The sequence below is a fragment of the Pristiophorus japonicus genome, chromosome 27, assembly GCF_044704955.1.
Source record: "Pristiophorus japonicus isolate sPriJap1 chromosome 27, sPriJap1.hap1, whole genome shotgun sequence".
Lineage (NCBI taxonomy): Eukaryota > Metazoa > Chordata > Chondrichthyes > Pristiophoridae > Pristiophorus > Pristiophorus japonicus.
In genome coordinates, this window is record NC_092003.1 from 12,154,146 (window position 1) to 12,176,096 (window position 21,951).

A 21,951-nucleotide genomic window follows, 5' to 3' on the forward strand; every position below is an offset into this window, starting at 1 on the left:
GCGTCCTCGATCAGGCCAACATCCCCAGCATTGAAGCACTGACCACACTCGATCAGCTCCGTTGGGCGGGTCACATTGTTCGCATGCCTGACACAAGACTCCCAAAGCAAGCGCCCTACTTGGAGCTCCTTTACAGCAAATGAGCGAAAGGCGGGCAGAGGAAACGTTACAAGGACACTCTCAAACCCTCCCTGATAAAGTGCAACATCCCCACTGACACCTGGGAGTCCCTGGCCAAAGACCAGTCCGCCCTAAGTGGAGGAAGTGCATCCGGGAGGGCGCTGAGCACCTCGAGTCTCGTCACCGAGAGCGTGCAGAAACCAAGCGCAGGCAGCGGAAGGAGCGTGCGGCAAACCAGTCCCACCCACCCCTTCCCTCAACGACTATCTGTCCCACCTGTGACAGAGTCTGTGTCTCTCGTATTGGACTGTTCAGCCACCTACGGACTCACTTCAGGAGTGGAAGCAAGTCTTCCTCGATTCCGAGGGACAGCCTATGATACAAATGCAGGTCGTCCTTTTTATAATTGCCAGCAATTGTCGTTCAGCGTTGAATCAGAATGAGACGGTTAATAACTGGCACCAAGCTCTTAAAGCCACAGCGTCCACCACTCTGATTTAAATTGCTGATTATTTTCTGTGTTTCTTTAAAGAAACGGCCGGTAATGTGAAATGATCACCTCCATAAACCCTCCTCATTCGCCACTTAAATTCCCGTCCGTAACTCACTCTCGGGGACCCATTACTCTTTGCGTGGACTCCCTCCAGGGACCCCTTCCCCCAAATTGATGGTGTGTGTTTGTGATTTAACACTGCCCTGGGACCGCTGGGGCCTGGCACCATGTAACGCAGCAGTAATTGGAAAAATGATTCTTTCTCCAGTCGCACTCCATCTGCGCTGGTGGAAAGGGGAGGAAGGATTTATTGCTCAGGACATCGTCAGGGCCGGCTTAAGTGTCCGAGTTTCACACTCTACAATGCAGCTAACACCAGTCAGAGTCGGTTTTTGGAACGCGAGTGGCTTAATTACAACAACCGCAACAACTTGTCGTTATATAAGAATGTAAGAATTAGGAGCAGGAGTCGGCCATTCGGCCCCTCGAGCCTGCTCCGCCATTCAATATGATCATGGCTGATCTGATCATGGACTCAGGTCCCCTTAGAAACATAGAAACATAGAAATTAGGTGCAGGAGCAGGCTATTCAGCCCTTCGAGCCTGCACCAGCATTCAATAAGATCATGGCTGATCATTGACCTCAGTACCCCTTCCCCGCCCGTTCCCCATAACCCCTTATTCCCTTATCGGTGAAGAAACTCTATTTCTGTCTTAAATTTATTCAATGTCCAGCCCCCACAGCTCTCTGAGGCAGCGAATTCCACAGGTTTACAACCCTCAGAGAAGAAATTTCTCCTCATCTCAGTTTTAAATGGGCGGCCCCTTATTCTAAGACCATGCCCCCTAGTTCGAGTCTCCCCCATCAGTGGAAACATCCTCTCTGCATCCACCTTGTCGAGCCCCCTCATAATCTTATACGTTTCCATAAGATCACCTCTCATTCTTCTGAATTCCAATGAGTAGAGGCCCAACCTACTCAGCTTATCCTCATAAGTCAACCCCCTCATCCCCAGAATCAACCGAGTGAACCTTCTCTGAACTGCCTCCAAAGCAAGTATATCCTTTCATAAATATGGAAACCAAAACTGCACGCAGTACTCCAGGTGTGGCCTCACCAATACCCTGTATAACTGTAGCAAGACTTCCCTGCTTTTATACTCCATCCCCTTTGCAATAAAGGCCAAGATACCATTGGCCTTCCTGATCACTTGCTGTACCTGCATACTATCCTTTTGTGTTTCATGCACAAGTACCCCCAGGTCCCGCTGTACTGCGGCACTTTGCAATCTCTCTCCATTTAAATAATAACTTGCTCTTTGATTTTTTTCTGCCAAAGTGCATAATTTCACATTTTCCAACATTATACTCCATCTGCCAAATTTTTGCCCACTCACTTAGCCTGTCTATGTCCTTTTGCAGATTTTTTGTGTCCTCCTCACACGTTGCTTTTCCTCCCACCTTTGTATCATCAGCAAACTTGGCTACATTACACTCGGTCCCTTCTTCCAAGTCATTAATGTAGATTGGAAATAGTTGGGGTCCCAGCACTGATCCCTGCGGCACACCACTAGTTACTGGTTGCCAACCCGAGAAGACCCATTTATCCCGACTCTCTGTTCTCTGTTAGTTAGCCAATCCTCTATCCATGAAAATATATTACCCCCAACCCCGTGAATTGTAATCTTGTGCAGTAACCTTTTATGTGGCACCTTGTCAAATGCCTTCTGGAAGTCCAAATACACCACATCCACTGGTTCCCCTTTATCCAACTGTTCGTTACATCCTCAAAGAACTCCAGCAAATTTGTCAAACGAGACATCCCCTTCATAAATCCCCTTCATAATGACTCTGCCTGACTGAATTTTGCTTTTCCAAATGTCCATAGTAAAGCTTCACAGGAGCGTTATCAGACAAAATTTGACACCGAGCCACATAAGGAGCTATTAGGACAGCTGAACAAAAGCTTGGTCAAAGAGGTAGGTTTTAAGGAGCATCTTAAAGGTGGAGAGAGAGAGGGAGAGAGGTTTAGTGAGGGAATTCCAGAGCTTAGAAACATAGAAAATAGGTGCAGGAGTAGGTCATTCGGCCCTTCGAGCCTGCACCACCATTCAATATGATCATGGCTGATCATTCACCTCAGTACCCCTTTCCTGCTTTCTCTCAATACCCCTTGATCCCTTTAGCCGTAAGGGCCACATCTAACTCCCTTTTGAATATCTCCAATGAACTGGCATCAACAACTCTCTGTGGTAGAGAATTCCACAGGTTCACAACTCTCTGAGTGAAGAAGTTTCTCCTCATCTCGGTCCTAAATGGCTTACCCCTTATCCTTAGACTGTGACCCCTGGTTCTGGACTTCCCCAACATCGGGAACATTCTTCCTGCGTCTAACCTGTCCAGTCCCGTCAGAATTTTATATGCTTCTGTGAGATCCTCTCTCATCTTTCTAAATTCCAGTGAATATAAGCCTAGTCGATCCAGTCTCTCCTCATATGTCAGTCCTGCCGTCCCAGGAATCAGTCTGGTGAACCTTCGCTGCACTCCCTCAATAGCAAGCATGTCCTTTCTCAGATTAAGAGATCAAAACTGCACCCAATACTCAAGCTGTGGGGGGCCCAGGCAGCTGAAGACACAGCCACCAATGGCGGAGTGATGGAAATCAGGGGGATGCACAAGCGGCCAGAGTTGGACTGGTGCTAAAGAACAAGAAGAGGGACGATGATAAATTAAGCCTGATTGTGTGGATTTGCTGGTGTGCTCTCTCGGACTGTGCGGGGAGGGGGGCGGAGGGGGTGAGGCCCCGGAGGGGAGGGAGGTGGAGTGGGAGGAGAGGGGAATCTCAGATACGGGGGGGAGGAAGTACAGCCCCAGACAGAGACGGGCAGAGTTAAACAAAGCTGATGGAAAATTGCTGTGTTTAATGCCTTTGAATAATAGCAGTAAAGCAAAAAGGTCTCCTTTTAACAAGCAGTGATTCATCTTGTGTGTCAGGGACAGCGTTAGTTCAATCACAGGGGAGCAGTGAGGCATGAATGGTGCAATGTGTTCAATTAAACCTGCAAGTGCGTGCATCTCCTGCAAGTCATCAGAAGCGCCAAGGTTGGAAATTATACGTGTTTAAAACAAAGCACACTTCAACAAATATAATCTGCGAGGTTTTATGAACTTTACTTTATGCTTTAGGCAAACGCTTCCAAGCTCTATCTCTCTCGCATCAATGGCCGATTGTTAAGCATGGCTGTTGTGCAAATATATACAAACAAAATCGTGAGCACTTCGCGAAATTAAGTCACCTAACGTTAGTTAATACACGTAACGTTAGATAAGACGCGTAACGTTAGTTAAGACACGTAACGTTAGTTAAGTCACGTAACGGGAGCATGATGTCATGTGATTTGTTAAGCACAGCGGGGTGTTAGCTATGTGAGTTATGTGAGTTCGCTAACGTTACTTAACTAACGTTACATGACTTATCTAACGTTACGTGACTTAACTAACGTTATGTGACTTATCTAACGTTACGTGACTTAACTAACGTTATGTGACTTAACTAACGTTACATGACTTATCTAAGGTTACGTGACTTAACTAACGTTACATGACTTATCGAATGTTACGTGACTTAACGAACGTCACATGACTTATCTAACGTTACGTGACTTAACTAACGTTACGTGACTTATCTAACGTTACGTGAACTAACGTTACGTGACTCATTAAATACCGCCGGGGCTAGAAATTCAATGCGTTTGCGCCTCCCGTTAGCGGGACACAAATGCTTTAGCGCCCAAGTGCCGCGCTGACAACAACTACCGCCATATTGGGCGGGAGTTTAGCGACAGCATCACGGCGCAACGGGCAGCATCTCGTGACATCCTCGCTGCGAGCATCGCCTCTGTTAGTGCCCCCCCGCCCCCCACTGAATTCACTTTTGCCCTCTGCAGCAGCGGCGGGCGAAAACACCAGCAGCTGCTGGAAGGCACGGATTGGACGGCCGTCCGTTACCGGGGGCGACAGTGAAAGGCCCAGGTGGCCGATGGGAATGACAAGAAAATTGGCTTTTTGCGTTGCTGTTCTGGTTTCTACGCGGGGTTCCTGGCCTGCGACCGCTCAACCCGGCACTCCGCTCGAAGGCCGGGCTGATCGCGCGGCACTCCCGCCATCCGGTGGTCGAGATGGGTCCCTTTTTAATTTGCAGAGTCGGAAGCGTTGGCCCTTGAAGAGAGGGAAGGGCCCCTCGGGCGCGGCCGTGCTGCCGAGGCATCCGCCCGATTATCGCCCCAGGAAGGGCGCTTGATTTAGTGCTCCACTTCATTCCGGGGGCGGTAACCCGGATTTCTTGAGAGGGGCGGGACTTCAGCGTCTGCCGCTAAGTTCCGTGCCTCCCAACTGTTACTGCCCCCAAATGTGGCAATGACGAATTTCACTCCCAGCAGTGTTTAAATAATGTCACATGATTTGTTCAGTGCAGCAGGGTTTAGCTAGTATTACGTGACTTAACTAACGTGACGTGACTTAACTAACGTTACATGATTTAACTAACGTTACGTGACTTAACTAATGTTACGTGTCTTAACTAACATTACGCGTCTTAACTAACGTTACATGTCTTAACTAACATTAAGTGACTTCGCTATCATCACATGACTTAACTAACGTTACGTGACTTAACTAACGTTACATGTCTTAACTAACATTAAGTGACTTCGCTATCATCACATGACTTAACTAACGTTACGTGACTTAACTAACGTTACATGTCTTAACTAACATTAAGTGACTTCGCTATCATCACATGACTTAACTAACGTTACGTGACTTAACTAACGTTACATGTCTTAACTAACATTAAGTGACTTCGCTATCATCACATGACTTAACTAACGTTACGTGACTTAACTAACGTTACATGTCTTAACTAACATTAAGTGACTTCGCTATCATCACATGACTTAACTAACGTTACGTGACTTAACTAACGTTACATGTCTTAACTAACATTAAGTGACTTCGCTATCATCACATGACTTAACTAACGTTACGTGACTTAACTAACGTTACATGTCTTAACTAACATTAAGTGACTTCGCTATCATCACATGACTTAACTAACGTTACGTGACTTAACTAACGTTACATGTCTTAACTAACATTAAGTGACTTCGCTATCATCACATGACTTAACTAACGTTACGTGACTTAACTAACGTTACATGTCTTAACTAACATTAAGTGACTTCGCTATCATCACATGACTTAACTAACGTTAGGTGACTTAACTAATGTTACGTGACTTCGTGAATGTCACATGACAGCCACCGTCCCTGCTGAGCTGCATGGCCACGTGGCCACACAGCGGTCTGGTGATCCTACGCACGGTGCTCACCCACTTTTCAGCGCTACAACCCGTGCACACGCACACATTTGAAGGGCCCGTGCACATAAAAGAAACATAAATGGAAGATCGGTGACAGCCCTTCTGTACTGTTGCGATCTGACCAAATTCCCCCCCGCCCCCGCAGCGAGTTCCACATTCTCACCAGTCTCTGGGTAAAGAGATTGCTCCTGAATTCCCGATTGGATTTATTGGTGACTAATTTGTATTGATGACCTCTAGTTATGCTGTTCCCCACAAGTGATAACACTCTGCGGGGGGGGCGGCAAAATTGCCCCTTTTTGCGATGCCCGTCAGTGCCTCCAGGGGGGGCTAACAGGACGTAAAACACTTTTCGCCCCGGGGGAGGTGGGGGGGGGGAGGGGGAGGGCGTTAACGGTTCCTGGGAAATTGCCCCGGAGTTTGCGGAGGGGCTGTCACAGCAGTGCCATGGAACCTGTACTGACGTCATTGCCGTGTCTGAGGTGACCCCTCCGCGCCGTGAGCCGACCACTTTCCACCCCGCCGCCGGATAGTGCCCCGTGGCCCCGAACTGAGCCGACATCCGCTTGCGGGACGGAGGTTAAAGGGCAGTGCCCCGCGCTGCCAGAGTTTCCGTGGGCTCGCCACCCACCCCCTTCTCGAGGGGCGATTAGGGGACGGGCAATAAATGCTGGGCCTCGCCGGCGATGCCCACATCACAGGAGTGAATAAAAATAAAATCCTCACTCAAATTTCAGCTCTTCGAGGTGAGGGATGATCGTGCTTATGTACGCAGGTTCAGCAAGTGATCAGGAAGGCCAATGGAATCTTGGCCTTTATTGCAAAGGGGATGGAGTATAAAAGCAGGGAAGTTTTGCTACAGTTATACAGGGTATTGGTGAGGCCACACCTGGAGTACTGCGTGCAGTTTTGGTTTCCATTATTACGAAAGGATATATAGTAGTCGGCCGTTTGCCATTCAGTATGATCATGGCTGATGCTCTATCTTAACACCATATTCCCGCTTTTTCCCCATACCCCTTGATGTCTTTTGTGTCTAGAAATCTCTCAATCTCCCTCCTAAATATATTCAGTGATTTGGCCTCCACAGCCTTCTGTGGTAGAGAATTCCACAGGTTCACTGCCCTTGCATTGTGGGCTGAAAACCGGCTTTTGCAATGCCTTCCTGGATCTGAGCACACTCGGTACACACTCTGCACGGACCCGGGGAGGCCGGGATTTCAGCCCCATTAGGACAGGTCGGTCAAAGAGGTCGGTTTTAAGGAGCTTCTTAAAGGAGGAGAGGGAGGCGGAGAGGTTTAGGGAGGGAGTTCCAGAGTTTGAGGCCCAGGCAGCTGAAGGCACATGAGGTATGCAGATGGCAGAGCCATGGAAATCGGGGGATGCGCAAGAGGGCAGAATTGGAGGAGCGCAGAGACCTCGGGGGGTGGGGGGGGGGGGAGTGGTTGTGGGGCTGGAGGAGCTTACGGAGATAGGGAGGGGCGAGGGCCACGGAGGGATGTGAAGACTGAGGGCAAGCGGGATTGCCTGTGGGTAAGAGGCATTCCGGGTGGGGAAAAGAATTCCGGCTGAGCCCATGTGACCAGCTCTCGGGCGCGGCGGAGCGTGAGCAAACCTCCCAGCATGCAATTCACTCGGGTGGTCATCAACAGCACAAAGGTAAAGGTCTCCGCCACGCACCCCCCACAAAAAAAAAATAAAAGAATTAAATTGACGAGGTAAGGAGACAAAAAGGCTTAACAGTGATTAAATAAAGTTGCAAAGGATAAAGACGGACATTGAAGAACTGTATGTTGTCCATTCATTGTTAATATGATAATGTGTGACCCTGTGAGTGTGCTCACGGGCTGGTAGAGCTGTTGCGTTGTGAGTGGCTTAGTCAGTCACGTGATCGTTCACAAGACTCAATAAAACCCCGGCCAGTTTGGGTCTCGGTCATCCACGATGAGGTATGCAGTTATGAACCTAGTGGATGAACCGGTAATGTGTGGTATGATTGTTAAACTTTTTGTAAATTAACCAACTAGTTCTTAATAGCAATGTGCTGCCATGAATTCTTAAGCAAAGAACCCATGAAGCAAATACATTACAAAGTATAAAAGTGAGCTTAACCCTTTTTTAAATCAGGAGAGGTGTTTTGTCTTGACTTGACTTTGTCTTACAGCTGAAATGAGCATTCTTTCAAACACAAAAAAACAATTCAAATTATCGCCAAAGTCAGTGTAATTCTCTGCTACCTTGTTCTGATAAAATGCTTCATAAATAAGCTCGTCTTTATTCTGTTGGCTTAAATTCTCTATAAAACCAAGGCTAAAGTTCCTGTAAATTGGGTAATTATGTGCTAACTATTCTAAACGGCAACCAAAAAAAAAACTTTCTTAATTCAGCGCTTTGCAATCAACAACAACAAAAAAAACAAAACACAATTACTTAGCCTAAGCCTCTTATTAGCCAGCTGGCTGCTGACTTTGGGTGAAAGTTTGGGGGGGGGCGGGGTCGCGAGATCGGTATTTGGGGGTCAAAGGTTAATTGTGAACTCGCCCTAAGCCTTTTATAGAGGTCAGCCTGTTACGGATGTGGTTGGCGGATTTGGACCTGGCCGGGCTGGGAACAGGTGCATGATTGGTTGGTTCGGATTGGGAACTGGCCAATCCCACCGTCAGAGCCAAATGTATCGACTGCCTGATGGGCTGTTGAGGGTCTTTTGGTCTCACGTCCTTGGATTAAGGTGCTTGCCTATCCCATATTATTCTCAAACATGCTGCCGTTGTTTACCGGTTCAGCTTTGCTTTTGGTCATTCAGCCTGATATCTTCTGATAGCGTCCTAATAGTCTTCACTCATTGAGATAGACCCTCATGCCCTCATTAACACTCAGGTATAAGTACACGAGAAATTGGAGCCGGAGTTGGCCATTCAGCCCTTCGAGCCTGCTCCGCCATTCAATAAGATCACGGCTGAACTGATCAAGGACTCAGCTCCACTTCACTGCCTGCTCCCCATGAACCTTGACTCCCTTATCGTTCAAAAATCGGTTAATCTCCATCTTAAATATATTCAATGAACCAGCCTCCCCAGCTCTCTGGGGTAGAGAATGCAAACATACCATCCGATCCTGAGAGAATTCACTCTTTCTGATAGACTACTACTCCTGGAGATCTTCACGCACCCGTGATAGACCTTGCAGAATCTCCATTTTCTGAGGTAGACCATCACAATGATAGACCTACAGATAGTCCTGACCATAGATCGACAGATAGTCCTGGGTCATAGACCTACAGAAAGTCCTGGGCCATAGACGTACAGATAGTCCTGGGCCATAGACCTACAGATAGTCCTGGGCCATAGACCTACAGATAGTCCTGGGCCATAGACTTATAGATAGTTCTGGGCCATAGATCTACAGATAGTCCTGGGCCATAGACCTACAGATAGTCCTGGGTCATAGACCTACAGATAGTCCTGGGCCATAGACCTACAGATAGTCCAGAGCCATAAACCTACAGATAGTCCTGGGTCATAGACCTACAGATAGTCCTGGGCCATAGACCTACAGATAGTCCTGGGCCATAGACCTACAGATAGTCCTGGGCCACAGAACTACAGATAGTCCTGGACATAGACCTACAGAAAGTCCAAGCCATAGACCTACAGATAGTCCTGGGACATAGACCTACAGATAGTCCTGGGACATAGACCTACAGGTAGTCCTGGGCCATAGACCTACAGAAAGTCCTGGGCCATAGACCTACAGAAAGTCCTGGGCCATAGACCTACAGATAGTCCTGGGACATAGACCTACAGATAGTCCTGGGCCATAGACCTATAGATAGTCCTGGGACATAGACCTATAGATAGTCCTGAGCCATAGACCTACAGATAGTCCTGGGCCATAGACCTACAGATAGTCCTGGGATATAGACCTACAGATAGTCCTGGGCCATAGACCTACAAAATGTCCTGTGCCAAAGACCTACAGAAAGTCGTGGGCAATAGACCTACAGATAGTCCTGGGTCATAGACCTACAGATAGTCCTGGGCCATAGACGTACAGATAGTCCTGGGCCATAGACCTACAGATAGTCCTGGGCCATAGACCTACAGATAGTCCTGGGCCATAGACTTATAGATAGTCCTGGGCCATAGATCTACAGATAGTCCTGGGCCATAGACCTACAGATAGTCCTGGGTCATAGACCTACAGATAGTCCTGGGCCATAGACCTACAGATAGTCCTGGTCATAGACCTACAGATAGTCCTAGGTCATAGACCTACAGATAGTCCTGGTCATAGACCTACGGATAGTCCTGGGCCATAGACCTACAGATAGTCCTGGGCCATAGACCTACAGATAGTCCAGGGTCATAGACCTACAGATAGTCCTGAGCCATAGACCTACAGATAGTCCTGGGCCATAGGTCTACAGATAGTCCAGAGCCATAGACCTACAGATAGTCCTGGGTCATAGACCTACAGATAGTCCAGGGCCATAGACCTACAGATAGTCCTGGGCCATAGACCTACAGATAGTCCTGGGCCACAGAACTACAGATAGTCCTGGACATAGACCTACAGAAAGTCCAAGCCACAGACCTACAGATAGTCCTGGGACATAGACCTACAGATAGTCCTGGGACATAGACCTACAGGTAGTCCTGGGCCATAGACCTACAGAAAGTCCTGGGCCATAGACCTACAGAAAGTCCTGGGCCATAGACCTACAGATAGTCCTGGGACATAGACCTACAGATAGTCCTGGGCCACAGACCTATAGATAGTCCTGGGACATAGACCAATAGATAGTCCTGAGCCATAGACCTACAGATAGTCCTGGGCCATGGACCTACAGATAGTCCTGGGATATAGACCTACAGATAGTCCTTGGGCCATAGACCTACAAAAAGTCCTGTGCCAAAGACCTACAGAAAGTCGTGGGCCATAGACCTACAGATAGCGCTGGGCCATAGACCTACAGATAGTCCTGGGCCATAGACCTACAGATAGCCCTGGGCCATAGACCTACAGATAGTCCTGGGCCATAGACCTACAGATAGTCCTGGGCCATAGACCTACAGATAGTCCGGGTCATAGACCTACAGATAGTCCAAGCCATATACCTACAGATAGTCCTGGACATAGACCTACAGATAGTCCAAGCCATAGACCTAAAGATAGTCCTGGGCCATAGATCTACAGATAGTCCTGGGCCATAGACCTACAGATAGTCCTGGGCCATAGACCTACAGATAGTCCTGAGCCATAGACCTACAGATAGTCCAAGCCATAGACCTACAGATAGTCCTAGCCATAGACCTACAGATAGTCCTGGGCCAAAGACCTACAGATAGTCCTGGGCCATAGACCTACAGATAGTCCTGGGTCATAGACCTACAGATAGTCCTGGGACATAGACCTACAGATAGTCCTGGGCCATAGACCTACAGAAAGTCCTGGGACATAGACCTACAGATAGTCCTGGGTCATAGACCTACAGATAGTCCTGGGACATAGACCTACAGATAGTCCTGGGCCATAGACCTACAGAAAGTCCTGGGACATAGACCTACATATAGTCCTGGGCCATAGACCTACAGATAGACCTGGGTCATAGACCTACAGATAGTCCTGGGCCATAGGCCTACAGATAGTCCTGGGCCACAGAACTACAGATAGTCCTGGACATAGACCTACAGATAGTCCTGGGCCATAGACCGACAGAAAGTCCAAGCCATAGACCTACATATAGTCCTGGGACATAGACCTACAGATAGTCCTGGACATAGACCTACAGATAGTCCTGGGCCAAAGACCTACAGATAGTCCTGGGCCATAGGTCTACAGATAGTCCTGGGCCATAGACCTACAGATAGTCCTGGGTCATAGACCTACAGATAGTCCTGGGACATAGACCTACAGATAGTCCTGGGCCATAGACCTACAGAAAGTCCTGGGACATAGACCTACAGATAGTCCTGGGTCATAGACCTACAGATAGTCCTGGGACATAGACCTACAGATAGTCCTGGGCCATAGACCTACAGAAAGTCCTGGGACATAGACCTACATATAGTCCTGGGCCATAGACCTACAGATAGACCTGGGTCATAGACCTACAGATAGTCCTGGGCCATAGACCTACAGATAGTCCTGGGCCACAGAACTACAGATAGTCCTGGACATAGACCTACAGATAGTCCTGGGCCATAGACCGACAGAAAGTCCAAGCCATAGACCTACATATAGTCCTGGGACATAGACCTACAGATAGTCCTGGACATAGACCTACAGATAGTCCTGGGACATAGACCTACAGATAGTCCTGGGCCATAGACCTACAGAAAGTCCTGGGCCATAGACCTAGAGATAGACCTGGGTCATAGACCTACAGATAATCCTGGGCCATAGACCTACAGATAGACCTGGGCCACAGAACTACAGATAGTCCTGGACATAGACCTACAGATAGTCCTGGGCCATAGACCGACAGAAAGTCCAATCCATAGACCTACAGATAGTCCTGGGCCATAGACCTACAGATAGTCCAAGACATAGACCTACAGATAGTCCTGGGCCATAGACTTACAGATAATCCTGGGCCATAGACCTACAGATAATCCAAGCCATAGACCTACAGAAAGTCCTGGTCCATAGACCTACAGATAGTCCTGGGCCATAGACCTACAGATAGTCCTGGGCCATAGACCTACAGATAGTCCTGGGCCATAGACCTATAGATAGTCCTGGGCCATAGACCTATAGATAGCCCTGGGCCATAGACCTACATATAGTCCTGGGCCATAGACCTATAGATAGTCCTGGGCCATAGACCTACAGATAGTCCTGGGCCATAGATCTACAGATAGTCCTGGGCCATAGACCTACAGATAGACCTGGGCCATAGACCTACAGATAGTCTTGAGCCATAGACCTACAGATAGTCCTGGGCCATAGACCTACAGATAGTCCTGGGCCATACACCTACAGATAGACCTGGGCCATAGACCTACAGATAGTCCTGAGCCATAGACCTACAGATAGTCCTGGGACATAGAACTAAAGATAGTCCTGGGTCATAGACCTACAGATAGTCCTGGGCCATAGACCTACAGAAAGTCCTGGGACATAGACCTACAGATAGTCCTGGGTCATAGACCTACAGATAGTCCTGGGACATAGACCGAAAGATAGTCCTGGGCCATAGACCTACAGAAAGTCCTGGGACATAGACCTACATATAGTCCTGGGCCATAGACCTACAGATAGACCTGGGTAATAAACCTACAGATAGTCCTGGGCCATAGACCTACAGATAGTCCTGGGCCACAGAACTACAGATAGTCCTGAACATAGACCTACAGATAGTCCTGGGCCATAGACCAACAGAAAGTCCAAGCCATAGACCTACATATAGTCTGGGACATAGACCTACAGATAGTCCTGGACATAGACCTACAGATAGTCCTGGGCCATAGACCTACAGAAAGTCCTGGGCCATAGACCTAGAGATAGACCTCGGTCATAGACCTACAGATAATCCTGTGCCATAGACCTACAGATAGACCTGGGTCATAGACCTACAGATAGTCCTGGGCCATAAACCTACAGATAGTCCTGGGCCACAGAACTACAGATAGTCCTGGACATAGACCTACAGATACTCCTGGGCCATAGACCGACAGAAAGTCCAATCCATAGACCTACAGATAGTCCTGGGACATAGACCTACAGATAGTCCTGGGCCATAGACCTAGAGATAGTCCTGGGACATAGACCTACAGATAGTCCTGGGCCATAGACCTACAGAAAGTCCTGTGCCATAGACCTACAGATAGCGCTGGGCCATAGACCTACAGATAGTCCTGGGCCATAGACCTACAGATAGCCCTGGGCCATAGACCTACAGATAGTCCTGGGCCATAGACCTACAGATAGTCCTGGGCCATAGACCTACAGATAGTCCGGGTCATAGACCTACAGATAGTCCTGGGCCATAGACCTACAGATAGTCCTGGACATAGACCTACAGAAATTCCAAGCCATAGACCTACAGATAGTCCTGGACATAGACCTACAGATAGTCCTGGGCCATAGATCTACAGATAGTCCTGGGCCATAGACCTACAGATAGTCCTGGGCCATAGACCTACAGATAGTCCTGGGCCATAGACTTACAGATAGTCCAAGCCATACACACACAGATAGTCCTGGCCATAGACCTACAGATAGTCCTGGGCCAAAGACCTACAGATAGTCCTGGGCCATAGGTCTACAGATAGTCCTGGGCCATAGACCTACAGATAGTCCTGGGTCATAGACCTCCAGATAGTCCTGGGACATAGACCTACAGATAGTCCTGGGCCATAGACCTACAGAAAGTCCTGGGACATAGACCTACAGACAGCCCTGGGCCATAGACCTACAGAACGTCCTGGGACATAGACCGACAGATAGTCCTGGGCCATAGACCTACAGATAGTCCTGGGCCATAGCCCTTCAGATAGTCCAAGCCATAGACCTACAGATGATCCTGGGCCATAGACCTATAGATAGTCCTGGGCCATACATCTACAGATGGTCCTGGGTCATAGACCTGCAGATAGTCCTGGGCCATAGACCTACAGATAGTCCAAGACATAGACCTACAGATAGTCCTGGGCCATAGACCTACAGATAATCCTGGGCCATAGACCTACAGATAATCCAAGCCATAGACCTACAGAAAGTCCTGGTCCATAGACCTACAGATAGTCCTGGGCCATAGACCTACAGATAGTCCTGGGCCATAGACCTACAGATAGTCCTGGGCCATAGACCTATAGATAGTCCTGGGCCATAGACCTATAGATAGCCCTGGGCCATAGACCTACATATAGTCCTGGGCCATAGACCTATAGATAGTCCTGGGCCATAGACCTACAGATAGTCCTGGGCCATAGACCTACAGATAGTCCTGGGCCATAGACCTACAGATAGACCTGGGCCATAGACCTACAGATAGTCCTGAGCCATAGACCTACAGATAGTCCTGGGCCATAGACCTACAGATAGTCCTGGGCCATACACCTACAGATAGACCTGGGCCATAGACCTACAGATAGTCCTGAGCCATAGACCTACAGATAGTCCTGGGACATAGAACTAAAGATAGTCCTTAGCCATAGACCTACAGAAAGTCCTGGGCCATAGACCTACAGAAAGTTCGGGTCATAGATCTACAGATAGTCCTGGGGCATAGACCTACAGATAGTCCTGGGCCATAGACCTACAGATAGCCCTGGGCCATAGACCTACAGATAGTCCTGGGCCATAGACCTATAGATAGTCCTGGGCCATGGACCTATAGATAATCCTGGGCCATAGATCTACAGATAGTCCTGGGTCATAGAACTACAGATAGTCCAAGCCATAGACCTACAGATAGTCCTGGACCATAGACCTACAGAAAGTCCTGGGACATAGACCTATAGATAGCCCTGGGCCATAGACCTACACATAGTGCAGGCCATAGCCCTTTAGATAGTCCTTCCCTATAAGGTAGATCCTCAGTCCCTGAGCTGACCATCACACAGTGATGGAGTTACCGATAGATTGTCAGCATCTAAAATTGACCTCCAGAGTCTGAGATAGTCTGCCATGCCCTGTGATAGATCTTAAGAGAGATCTTTGCTGTGAAGATAGATGTTCAGACCCAGAGGTAGAGCAACCATGGATCACCCAGAGACAGAGCACCCATGGATCACCCAGACAGAGCACCCATCGAACACCCAGAGACAGAGCACCCATCGAACACCCAGATAACTAGCACCCATGGATCACCCAGAGACGAAGCACCCATCTGTTTTCCAGTGCCAACATCCCTCACCTTGATGAGGTCCAGTGTGGGCTGCCCTTTGATGGAACGGGAGCCCAGGAGCCAATCAGTGTCTTACAACCCATTGTAACCGGAGTAAACAGGCCCTGCCTGTCTTGTGCAAACCCGATTAAATCCAGTAATTAACCTACGCAAAGATCGCTTCGACAATGAAAGCTGACTGGACCTGGAACAATCATTGCTGGCGTTGGCCACCTCTGGTGTGACTGAGGCCGTTTGGTCGAGTCCATGATCCCCTTTTAGTGTTTTTTATTACAGAGGCAGCTTTCACATCGCACATACAGCGCAGGAGGAGGCCATTGGGCCCAACTAGTCTGGGCTGGTGCTCACACTCCACTCGACTCTCCTCCTCTTCCAGCTGCCTCATCTCAGCCTCTCAGCAAATCTCTCTGTTCCCTTCTCTCCCATAAACTCATCTGCTTTCCATCTATAATTCACCTCAACCACTCCCTGTGGCAGAGAATTCCACATTCTCAGCACTCCCTGGTCAAGAGGCTCCTCTTGAATTCCCTGTTGGATTTATTGGTGACAACCTTATATTGATGGCCCCACAAGCGGAAACCACATCGACCCTTTGTCCAACAAGTTCATCATTTTGAAGACCTCTACCAGGTCACCTCTGAGACTTCTCAATTCTAAAGGAGGAAAGCCCCAACGGGTTCAGTCTTCCCCGCTGGCTGTAACCTCCCACTTCTGGCACTGTCCTCGTAAATCTTCCCTTCTGCACTTTCTCCAGTGCTTCAGCGACCCTTTCCACCGTCTGGAGGTTTGGTTGCTAAGGGCCCAGGGGTGGATGGATGGGCCTGGTTTTAAACCCGCCACCTGTACCTGACCATCAGGGCAGCGACAGATTTTGATCCAGGGTGGCGTACCCCTTCTCGAGAATCTCGCACGACTTGGATGGCACGGAACTGGACTGCAGATCGGAAATCCTACAGGGGGTGCGGGTGGTGGGGAGGTTTGGTGGGAAAGAGGCTAATATGGTAATGTGGCTCATATTGTCTCCCCTCCATCCCCCGCCCCCCCCCCCCCCCGCTCCCCTGCCCTGTCTCGCACACTCGGCCCTGAGCACCAAAAAAGCAGCCCGTCAACCAACTGCACAGGAAGATCCCATTGCCCGCCCCCTTTCACGGACTGTCCCTTCGTGGTAGCGATCGAGGCTTCACAAATGCCGCCCCCCCCCCGTTTGATTTTGGGGGAAAGGAAAAAGATTTAGGGGTGCGTTTTGTCTCGGGGAGTCCATTCCGATTTTGCCTTTGTGCTCCGTATGATATCTGATATCTCCTAACAGTGTCCTAATAGTCTCCACTCGTTGCGATAGACCCTCACGCTCACAAGAGGCCTGAACCCTCAGACGAAAGAACATAAGAAATAGGAGCAGGAGTCGGCCATTCGGCCCCTCGAGCCTGCTCCGCCATTCAATGAGATCACGGCTGACCTTCGACCTCAACTCCACTTTCCCGCCCGATCCCTTGATTCCCTTAGTGCCGCAAAAATCTATCGATCTCCGCCTTGAGTACACTCAACGACTGAGCCTCCTCTGTGGGCGCAGAGCTCCAAAGATTCACCGCCCTCCGGGGTGAAGGGACCGCCTCCTCATCCCGGTCTTCAATGGTTGGGTGACCCCCTTTCCCCCCCGCCCCCCCCCCAGCCTCCCCCCAGCCTCCCACCCCCTTTGGTTCACTGCGGGTTTCCAGAGAATCCCAAACAGAACGTAAGAGCGCAAGAATTAGGAGCAGGAGTCGGCCATTCGGCCCCTCGAACCTGCTCCGCCATTCGATCAGATCGCGGCTGACCTTCGACCTTAGCCCCACTTCCCCGCCCGCTCCCCATAATCTCTCCACTTCCCCCCCCCCCCCAACCACCTCCCCGGCAAAGATTCACAAACACCACCCCTCCCTTTCATATCGGCGTTCGTGAAGGGGATTACGCCGGAGGTGGGGGAGCGGAGAGAGAGAGAGAGAGAGAGGAAGCGTTTTTCTTACAAAGTCAGCGGCCTGGTGGCTAAGCCCTCTCAACTTTGATCTTTCACCCGGAGCTTTGAGTGTTAACTGTTGACCTTTGACCTTTGCGGATTTTAACTGCTGAAATGTCTGTTTAAACTTTAAAGGCAACTTTGATAACGAGCGACTGACGATTGCTAGACAGAGAATCCCATATCGGCTGGGTCGAGTAGTAGACGAGTGGCTACTCGATAAAGGTAAAAAGAAAATTAATTAAAAGCTTTTAACATTTAAAAAAAAACTCGTAACGCAAAAAAAAAACCTTCTTAACTTTAACATAACCCAATACTAATTCTATTTTAATTCTTTTAAATGCTAAAAATCGTGTCAGTAAAATTAAACTCGCCGTATAAAACCTGTTTTAACTGTAACCAAGTTTGATCGTTTGTTGGTGAGTGTGTTTTTGTTATATCCTGTTATTGTTGCTCTATTGTGTGGCGTTAATTGCTCCCGCTCGCTGAATCTCGTTAAAGGGGCCTTGCTATTGGGCGCCCTTGTGGGAGCCATTTCTGATCAGGCAAGAGGCCCGTTTTACTGGGCCACGGGGTAAACGCATCACCACCTCCGAACCGGCTCCCCCGTTCAGTGATGTGGGGGGGGGGGTGGGGGTTCTGCCCCAACGTTAGTGGGTGCCCCTCTCTCGCTCTCTCCACTCCCCCTCCGCTCGCCCCCTCATCATCATCGGCATCCCCTCGGAATCGAGGAAGACTCGCTTCCACTCGAAAAGTGAGTTCTCAGGTGGCTGAACAGTCCGACACGGGAACCACAGTCCCTGTCACAGGCGGGACAGACAGTGGTCGAGGGAAGGGGAGGGTGGGACTGGTTTGCCGCACGCTCCTTCCGCTGCCTGCGCTTGGTCTCTGCGCGCTCTCGGCGACGAGACTCGAGGTGCTCAGCGCCCTCCCGGATGCACCTCCTCCACTTAGGGCGGTCTGGTCTTTGGGCCAGGGACTCCCAGGTGTCGGTGGGGGATGTCGCACTTTATCAGGGAGGGTGTCCCTGCAACGTTCCCTCTGCCCACCTGGGGAATGCGTGCCGTGTGGGAGTTCCGAAAGAGCGCTCACTTAGGGCACACATGCGCAGCGGACACACTGATCCCAGAGGGTTTTAGGCACAAGCTGGTTAAGGTCAAGGGTCAGGAATGTGCGCATTGCGCGCGTGTGTGTTTTTGAATGGGGTGGCGGGGCTTGAGCGGACGTCGGAATTTAACCACGCAGCTTAACACGTGGCCCGCTAGGACCCTCCCCCTTGGCTGTTGGCACATTGGGGGCTCCTTGGAGGTGTGCGGGGGCGGGTTAGGTAGAGTCCCGCTTCCCGGTTGTGACGTATTCTCACACGGGTGCGTCAATGTTCCCATTTGAGGCCCGGACCGGCCTCCGTCAGAAACAAAGCGCTCTCCTCTGCTCCAGAGTCACTTTATTTGGAGCTCATAGAAACATAGAAAATAGGAGCAGCAGTAGGCCATTCGGCCCTTCGAGCCTGCACCGCCTTTCAATATGATCATGGCTGATCCTCTATCTCAACACCATATTCCAGCTTTTTCCCCATACCCCTTTTGTGTCTAGAAATCTATCTATCTCCCTCTTAAATATATTCAGTGACTTGGCCTTCACAGCCTTCTGTGGTAGAGAATTCCACAGGTTCACCACCCTCCGAGTGAAACCATTTCTCCTCATCTCGGTCCTAAATTTCCTACCCTGTATCCTGAGACTGTGACCCCTTGTTCTAGACTTCCCAGCCCGGGGGAAACATCCTCCCCACATCCAATCTGACCAACCCAGTCAGAATTGTATACGTTTCAATGAGATCCCCTCTCATTCTTCTAAACTCTCGTGAATACAGGCCTCGTCGACCCAATCTCTCCTCATACAACAGTCCTGCCATCCCAGGAATCAGTCTGGTGAACCTTCGCTGCACTCCCTCTATGGAAAGTATATCCTTCCTTAGGTAAGGAGACCAAAACTGCACACAATACTCCAGGTGCGGTCTCACCAAGGCCCTGTATAACTGTAGTAAGACATCCTTGCTCCTGTACTCAAATCCTCTCGCAATGAAGGCCAATATACCATTTGCCTTCCTAACTGCTTGCTGCACCTACATGTTTGCTTTCACTGACTGGTGTACAAGGACACCCAGGTCCCTCTGTGCATCCACACTTCCCAAGCCATCACCATTTAAATAATACTGTGTCCTTATGTTTTTCCTGCCAAAGTGGATAACTTCACATTTATCCACGTTAGACTGCATCTGCCATGTGTTTGCCCACTCACTCAGCCGATCTAAATCGCCTTGCATCCTCCTCACAACTCACAGTCCCACCCAGTTTTGTGCTCAAGCCCTCTCCTCTGTGGGCCTTCGGTCCCAATCAGGGGCGAGGCCCCTCCGCCCGCTCAGGGGGGCCAACTGCGCGGTTGGGCAGCTCGGTCATCCGCGCCCAGGCTTCCGACGGAGGCCCGGCCCCGGCGATTGTCCCGATCCCGCCCGACGGCGGAGCCGGCACGCAACCCGTGGTTCCCACGGGAATCAAGGCCGCTTGGTGCGGCGGACGCAAACACGCGCAAAGCCGAGCACCGGAACGGTTCTGCGTCGGCGCCAACGGTCAAAACGCGGCACGTTTCCAGTTCGGGGTCGCGCCTTGAACTTGTCCGCTTGAATCTGCCGCGAGCCCTAAAAACGGCCCCATTCCTCGTCGCCACAATGTGACACGCGGTAGCGGGGGGAGAACTAACATAAGAACATAAGAAATAGGAGCAGGAGTCGGCCATTCGGCCCCTCGAGCCTGCTCCGCCATTTAATACGATCATGGCTGATCCGATCATGGACTCAGCTCCACTTCCCCGCCCGCTCCCCATAACCCCTTATTGTTTAAGAAACTGTCTATTTCGGTCTTAAAATTTATTCAATGTCCCGGCTTCCACAGCTCTCTGAGGCAGCGAATTCCACAGATTTACGACCCTCTGAGAGAAGAAATTCCTCCTCATCTCTGTTTTAAATGGGCGGCCCCTTATTCTAAGACCATGCCCCCTAGTTCTAGTCTCCCCCATCAGTGGAAACATCCTCTCTGCATCCACCTTGTCGAGCCCCCTCATAATCTTATACGTTTCGATAAGATCACCTCTCATTCTTCTGAATTCCAATGAGTAGAGGCCCAACCTACTCAACCTTTCCTCATAAGTCAACCCCCTCATCCCCGGAATCAACCGAGTGAACCTTCTCTGAACTGCCTCCAAAGCAAGTGTATCCTTTCGTAAATATGGAAACCAAAACTGCACGCAGTACTCCAGCAAGGGAGGGCGGAGGCCCGGGATTGGTTGCCTGCTGTTCCACAGGGCCCTGCTTTACGAGGCCGGAGCGAACTGGAACGTGAGCATGCCCACACCCCCGAAACCATGTGATGGTACGTTACCCCGGCAACGTCAAGGGAGCCAGGCTGACGGACCGATCGTCAAGAAGGGCCCCCCCCCCTCCCGCCCCGCTCCCCCGCCGGAGTCCGTCGGATTTGCCTGATTCGGCGCCAGTCTTGGGTCCAACATGACCCCTGACCCCTTCCAACTTGCGCCACCATCCAACAGCCGGGGGCGGGGGGGGGTCAGACCCACCTTGAGTCCGTCGCCCAGAACGTTACAGATCAGGTTCCGTTAATGGAACCCCTGGACTAAGGAGACAGGGAGGCAGGATAGGGAGGGCAAAGCAAATCAGCCAACGTTCCCACGAGCGCTTATTACCCATGCACCAGCGTGGGCCCGATCGCATGTTCTAATTGGACGCAGCAACTCCCCTGTTAACAAAGGAGGCTTCGGAAGCATCATCATCGTCACAGGCAGTCCCTCGAGTCGAGGATGACTTACTTCCACGTCAAAAAGTTCACCGGTGTTTCAATGAAGGACCTAATATTCCGGATCCCGAACTACATCCTGAAGGGTGGAAGGTGCCTGTGGGTGGGTTTTTTTAACGTGGGGTTGGCCGTTGCACACCAGCCACCACACGGGGCTTGACAGAGCGAGGTCTTGGTCCAGGGGCAAGGGTTGACCAGGACGACTGGAGACCAGCTCTGCTGCACGGGCCTAGTACGCGCACATATCGC

At 50.1% G+C, this 21,951-nt stretch overlaps 1 protein-coding gene across 1 annotated transcript in view; it reads left to right on the top strand.

Moving 5' to 3' along the window:
- LOC139239484 (neurexin-2-like) overlaps positions 1–21,951 on the top strand; it is a 1,141,616-nt gene that overhangs the window by 923,138 nt on the left and 196,527 nt on the right. The window lies entirely within an intron of this gene.